At 44.5% G+C, this 7,426-nt stretch overlaps 1 long non-coding RNA gene across 1 annotated transcript; it reads left to right on the top strand.

Moving 5' to 3' along the window:
- The first annotated feature begins 5,016 nt into the window (after window positions 1-5,016).
- On the top strand, window positions 5,017-6,332 carry LOC134810103 (uncharacterized). Its single transcript, XR_010157322.1, has 2 exons — window positions 5,017-5,096; window positions 5,893-6,332. It is a non-coding gene; the product is annotated as an uncharacterized LOC134810103 (long non-coding RNA).
- Window positions 6,333-7,426: the final 1,094 nt, after the last annotated feature.

Raw genomic sequence — 7,426 nt, 5'->3', positions numbered from 1 at the left:
TAGCCCACATAGAAAAGTAAAAAGTGAGAGAAGAAAGCACTAAAAGACACTTAACAAAGAACTGGCCATTATAGGGAGCTTTCTAAATAACTACATTTATGAATCCCTAAATATAATCAATTCAGTATGATCTATGTGAATGGAGGGAAATTATAATATGCATAATATGAGATACCAATACAAAAGTTATTTCTTTTTGGTGGATTCATTTTGGTGGATGCATAGAGGAGAGATGCATTGATAGAAGATTTATTTATGTTCGCTAAAATTTGGTTTGCTCTCCCAGGAGGCACATTAACTTGGATAAAAGGACAAAATGGTACAGAATGTGGCAGTCACTGTTAGTTGTCTATTCAATATCCATTTCTTCTTTACAAACCAACCTGAATTTTTCTCAGTGGCAATGTGCCTAGCTGAAAACTTTATTTCCCCGCCCACTCTGCACCTATGAATGGCCATGGAACACAGTTCTGGCCAATGAAATACAAGTGAAAGTCAAAGGATGAAACTTCTGTGGAAGCTCTTTAAAAGGCACATAGACTCAAGTGACTGGATGCTTTGTGCATACCTTCTTCCTTCCTAGATACGTCGTGTTGGAGGTGGAGCCACAATATTGTGACCACCAGGCCCCAAAAGCATGGTAAGGATTACTGAGCGTAAATACAGGAGGATCCTGGGGGCTTCACAAATCCTCAGTATGAGCCCTGACTCTGCTTCCAGATGTAAATAAGAATAACTGGATCCCTAATTTTTTAAGTCACTTTTTTTCTGGGTTTCTGTTACTTGAGGCCTAGTGAATTTCTCCCTACACAGAAGGCCTATTTGAAAATGGTCTCAGCTAAAAAATCCCCACAGATAGCTTTCAAAGTTAATGTAATGTCCAGGAATAAATGAAAAGTTGATTCCCACCTAGATGCAACAGGAAACCTCTCAACCCTATTACTAGGGCCACCTGCTTCAGCCTTGATTAAATGAAGTGAAGGAAAAAAGGAAGTGGGCAGCCCAGAGTTAAGCTGGCCATGACAAATGAGTTCCCCGTAAGACTGTATCCTCCAAATCTCCAATTTCTAGCATCCTCTACTGTGCTTTCTTTTTGCTTTTCATCTTTCTTTCCATTCTTAATCTAATGGGAAAAAAAGTGAATAATAAAGTATGAATACTATTATTCATTAACCTTCAGTGCCTTCTCACTGTCCACCCAGTTAAGCATATGAAGGATGATTTATTGAATTATTAATTTGTGCTTTTTATTGCCAGTGTTTTCGTCTCCTATTCCAAGCAAGTAGCCAGGCTAATTGCCGCCTTACTTCAGGGAAGTTTGTGGCAGAAGCTTGAAAGCAAATGACCTACTACACCTGCTTGTGTCCTGGTCTTCAAGAGCTTGGGTTCCTGAAGTGGATTATGCTGGAGGAACACAGGTAGAAGCAGAAGTAACAAAGGAGAGAAGGAGACTGCCCTACTGCCCTATACCAGGAAGGTGTGGTGGTTTCCACAATCATCAAGGGGCCTGTGTCCTACTTCTAGCAGAACCTGGGGAAGAAGACAAGGACTCTGCGGGGCCTAACTGTGTGGTGAAGCTAGGGAGGCTGTACCCTTGGCAACAGGGCTTCCATTGTGAAGAAAGATGCCTGCAGGCCAAGAAGAGCAGAGAAACAGAGTCACTGCCATTCAACAGTTCATGACAACTTCAACAATAGGGCCACCATAATGAGCCAAAAATTAGGAGCAATTCTCCTGTGTTTTAAGGAACCAAAAAGTCTCTGAGAGACTGAAGAAGAGAGAACACCCAAATGACAGATTAAATTTACCTCCAGCAAGGTGGGATTAAGGCTCACAGAAACATCCAGCACACTCTACTCACATCTACTGGGGTCCAAGGCCTCAACAGCACAGTCTCCTCAACCTGCTGCTCCAGACATTTCGCTTTTCTTCCTCTGCTTGAATCCTACAATTGCGATGCTTTCCTGCCTCTGTGTTTGCTTGGAATTTTTTGTCCTTTGGCAATTTAATGCATGTATTCATCCATTTAATAATAAGTGCCCATCTTTTCTATCTTCAAATACTTGCCCTTCATAAGGTTCTCCCTGACCCCTCTGAAAAGCCATAATTTCCTCCTTTACATCTCCAAGTTTTGTACTTCTCTTGGGACATTTACCCTGTACTACTTTTTGTTACCATTTCACATCTGCTCCCCCTAACATCTTAAACATTTATTGAACATCTACTAAGCATCCTAAAGACAGTGACTGTTTCCCAAGTACCTAGCATAACACCATATGCCATTGACCTTAGGACACTAAACTGAACAGAGCACAGAGCCTGCCCTCAAAGTTCTCAAAGTCTATGTATCATGCTCAGAGATCACAGGATTGTATGTAGTAGCTTCTCAGCCTTTGTTGATCTTGATTGTCAGCATTTTAAAGCTCCATTCAGCTACTTATATAAAATTTAAGCAAAATGAGGAAGATAATTTCATTGGAGAGAAAGCTTCTGGATGCTTCAGAATATGCCACCTCACCTGAATGGTAACCATTACACTTGTAAATAAGATAAAATAGCAAGAAAAATATAAACATATGCTTTGATTATTTCCTTTTTGAAAATCAATAAGATCATTTTTATTTTCAAAGAAAATGTGCAAATAAAAATATTGTTACCGCTTATTTGAAATCCATGAAAAATGCTGAGGTGAAGGAACTGTTGTCCAAAAACTGCTTTCTCTTCCTGGGCTTACTTCCTTTGCCTTCATTGTTTTCTGCTGCCACTGCTGCTTTGGAATTTGCTGTTATGTGTAATAAACTCCATCACAGTGTCTGTGGATAAATCAAGAAATATTCACTGGAGATCTTATCACAGGCCACAGTCCAGACTTAATCCCTGCTCTCCCTTCCCACGCTTCTCAGTCTGTTTAGGCTCTCTCTCTTCTTCCAAATTCTCCATTCTCCTGATTCTATTAGCCTTTGGAGGCGACCTTTCTGTTTTCCGTCTCCCAAGTATGTCACACACCTATATCACAGTGGGCTAATGAAGGAAGGGGCACTGGCCAGGAATCAAGAAGCCTAAGTTCATTTGGTCATTTATTCAATCAACAAATATTTTTGAGTATTTTCTATGTACCAGGCCTTGGTCTAAGCCTTGGAAAGTGGTAATGAACAACATAGTGAAATCCCCAGCTTACATTCTAGTGGATAAAGATAAGTATACAGATTATCAGGAAGATTATAGATGGTGATAAATGCTATGAAGAAAATAAAGGGGTTGATGTGATAGAGTAATTTTACAGGGTCACTTGGAGTGCAGCTGTCAGGGAAGGCTTTTCTGCCATTTAAGCAGAGACCTGATGGATGGGAAGGTGCTAACCAGATTCCAAGAAAGAGTGTTTCTGGCATCACATCCCTAATATGCCCAAGACACAGGAAGGAGGCCATGTGGCAACAGCAGGGAGCAGGAAGAAGAGAGGGACCCTAGCAAGATCAGCAGAAAAGGATGAGCTCATGGCGGATCTAGCAGCCATGCTGAGGAGTTTCGATTTTAATCTAAGAGTATGAGATTTATTTGATGTGCTTTAAGCAGAGGAACGAAACCATTTCATTTTTGTAAACATCACGATGACTACAGGGTGAAGAGTGGAATTAGAAATATCAGTTAGGAGATTACTGCATAAACTCAGGAGAGAGAAGGGGAGGATTCAGTTCTTTAGAGCTGAAGCTTATAGGAGTTACAAATGGATCCCGTGTAAGAGGTAGCGGGGAGTCACCAAGATAGTGTCCAGATTTGGGCTAAAAGGCTTGGGTGGATGGTGGGTGCCCTTCACTGACACAGGACAGCATTCCAAGCCTGCCTTGCCCAACTCTGGGCAATTTTGCCTCTTCAACTTTGAAATAAAGGCGCTGAAAGGGACTGAATAAGTGGCCCCAGGCACTTTTCCAGCACTAAAATACCACAGTTCTATTGGGTTATTAGGACACAAATATGTTTTTCTTGCTTCCCATTAAGAAAATAACACAAGATTTAAAATGACAGAGGCTGAGATTCAAATCAAAGATCCACAAACCCACGTGGTATTGGCAAACAGATTCCACGTGCCTCAGTCTCCCCATCTGCAAAATGGAATCACAAAACAGGCCTGCCTCACTGTGCTGCTGGGAGGGATACATAATATATGTAAGGAGCCTGGAATATAAGCGTTCTTGGTCAGTCCCACATTCTCCTTTCCTGACAGACCCAACAATTGTTTATTTTCTTTCTTTCATTCATCTCACTTTCTAAGTCTCTTGGCTCTAGGACTTTTCTCCAAGGATGAACTAAGATCTGGGACTCCCAGAGCAGATTTCACTTGTGTCCTTCCCTCCCTGGGGTGGTGGCTTAGTCCTGGACCTCTCTGCCTTCCCGCTTGGATGTAGACCATTTAAAGGGTGAGCGCCATGCAGTTAGCTTCAAGCCTGGGGACACCGGGGTTTCAACACCAGGGTTTTAATATCGGAGCTTAATTTTGACGCATACTTTTCCCTGCCTTCCAGCTCCACCCCTTTCCCTGATCAATGGGGCTAGGAAGGGGAAAAAGTGAACAGCAAAAACCAGTCCTGAGAAGAAAATGGGATGGAATGGCTGCTGATGAGAGAGATCTCATCCCCTGAAATCCCACCAATACGCTTTTTTGCTGCCGATGGCCATAGTACTTCACACTTGGGGAACGACATGGACAAACTACAAGGGATATTACAGTCTCATCTGCTGCCTAAAACTAAATTACCAAAAACTAAAATTTTAGATGCCATAAAAATTCACTGATGAACTCTTTCGTTTTTCTTATTGATGCCTCTCTTTTTCATTTATCTTAATTGCCCATTTTTGCTTTCAGGAATAAAGCCAAAAAAAACCAGAATTCTCCAAGTGTCAAGCAAAAACACATACTTTGCACACGTTTCTCGAGGTCCAGCCCGAAAGCCTGCGCCCTGGGCGTCCCTGCTTCGGCCGCTAGAGGGGGGTGCGCTGCTCGCTCCCCTCCCTCCACCTCCCGCGTAGCCTGCGGGCCCCTGGCGGCCCAGGGCATGGGGCAGAGACGCCATGCCGGCTGATACACACGCCCAGAGGAGGTGAGGGAGGAAGCCACTTGAAAATAAACAGGTGCCGTAAAGGGCATAGGTAGCTTGCCCGGGTTTCCTGCTTCCTGGTCGCTCGCGCTCGCCTCCCCGCCGCCTCGCCTCCCCTCGAGCAGCCTCCGCACCCCGTTCTTTCACTCCTCGGCGAGTGAGCTCCTGGCAGCCTCACCCTTTTGCACATGACGCGTCTCCCCGGGTCTCCCGCAGGCAGGCCTCGCTCCTCCCTCCGCCAGGCCTGCCCGGGAGGCCTCGACCCGGCGAGGTGACCCGCCCCAGGGTCGCCAGCGCGAGGACGAGGCTGGCGGTGCGCTGCTTCCTCAGAGCCGCTTCCTCAGAGCCGGCTGCGGCGGGCCCGGGCGGGAACCACGGAGCCCAGTGCACCAGCCTCCTCGGTGCTACCGCGGGACACAGAGGAAACAGGAACAGCTGGTTTCTGTGGGCAGGCCCCGGGCTGGAACTAGAGCCAGGGTAAGGGAAGCAATAATAACATCTCACATTTGCAAGAGGGCTTTATGCTTTCCAAAACGCACTCACAAATACTCTGGCTTATGTTACTTCCTGTAAGGTGCGCAAGTATTAGGGACCCCTTTTTACAAGTGAGAAAACTGAGCCCATAGGAAGGTTAAGCATTAGTGACAGAGCTGGACTGGACTCCAACGCCACGGTGAGAGGTTTGCCCAAACATCCCTGACCTGTGTAACATCTGTCAGGAGCTTAGCGCGATGAAGATCAGATGACTCAGCGGCTCCAAAGCTTGAGAGCCCTTACTGTGGCCCTTTACTGTGTCCAGGTGCGGCCGGCGGGGGACAGGGAAAGAGATCACAGCGAAGACCCAGAAGAAACAAAAGGCAAGCGAATGTAAGAGCTTCACCACCTTCCCACTCCAGGACGGTGGACAACAAGAGGTTTGAAAGCTGTGATGTCCTCACTGTCTTCCTTCCCTCTCATGGAATGAAAAGTCGTTTTTGCCAGAATATTATACCTGCAAGATCTCACGGGGAGGAGACTGCAGCCCACCCGCTGGAAATTTTTGCCTACAGAAAGCTTCCGTTTTTTTGCAACCCAAAGACAGACTTTTATAGCCTCTCCAACTCCCCTTGAATTTTTAAGAGAGAGAAAGAAAAGCCCCAAAGTGAAAGATAGTGGTCATTTATGCCTTGGAAAGATAAACGGGTGTTTTAGTTTTGTTTTTAAATGAATTTTCCTTTTCTAAAGAATTTCAAAAAATTAGTGGGAGTTGAGGTGAGGCATGTGTTTTATATTTTTATATCCACTTTAGTAGGTTTTAATATAACGTCTTGAGTCCCTTTTGAATTTCTTTACGACCCAGGTCAAGCTGCCCTGATTCAGGTTCCACGCAGCTAAAAATTAAGTTGTAGCTTCCATCCATGTCACAAATATGTAAGCTGGGGAGGTAACCTACTATCAGGCCATATTTACAGAATGGCTAAAAAACTAAGCTAAACTTCTCGAAGATGTCAATACCTAAGTGTCTTTGGGATACTTCCTGAAACTACCTGTGAGAATCTGTTCATTTTTTCTTTTAATTAGGGCTTTATTTTACTGAAAAAAAAAATAACTTGAATGAAGAGAGCCAAAGTACATGGTGATGTGAGTGTGAGTCATGGAACTTGTTCTTTTTTCTGAATAATTATTTCACTTAAGAAGGCATCCAGATACATCCAGATAATTTGACTATTTGCCGACCTCTTGGATGTACCATAGATTCTTATGCACTGGATCCTTGAAGACTTAACGCTTCAGGATGGCATGCTGGGCACACAAGTTCACTTCCCCCTTGCAAAGCCACATGACATTTACGGTAAAGAAATAAGGCAGAAATAAAGCCATGACACTACTGTGACCAGAAGGAAGACCATCCGAGAGAAATATACTTTTGTGAAGTTCTTGGCAAGAAGAAAGAGGAGAGGCCCAGGCCGGGCGCTGTAGCTCAGGCCTGTAGTCCCAGCACTTTGGGAGGCCAAGGCGGATGGATTACAAGGTCAGGAGATCGAGACCATCCTTGCTAACACGGTGAAACCCCGTCTCTACTAAAAGTACAAAAAATTAGCCGGGCATGGTGGTGGGCGCCTGTAGTCCCAGCTATTGGGGAGGCTAAGGCAGGAGAATGGCGTGAACCCAGGAGGTGGAGCTTGTAGTGAGCCGAGATCATGCCACTGCACTCCAGCCTGGGCAACACTGCAAGACTCCGTCTCAAAAAAAAAAAAAAAAAGAAAAGATAAGATAAATAAAATTGATAATTTGACTATTTGCCAACCTCTTGGATGTACCATAGATTCTTATGCATTGGATCCTTGAAGACT

Source organism: Pan troglodytes, chromosome 4 (genome assembly GCF_028858775.2).
Source record: "Pan troglodytes isolate AG18354 chromosome 4, NHGRI_mPanTro3-v2.0_pri, whole genome shotgun sequence".
In the NCBI taxonomy this organism is placed as follows: Eukaryota; Metazoa; Chordata; class Mammalia; order Primates; family Hominidae; genus Pan; species Pan troglodytes.
Note: the sequence above shows the minus strand (reverse complement) of the source record. Positions and strands in the feature narration are given on the sequence as shown.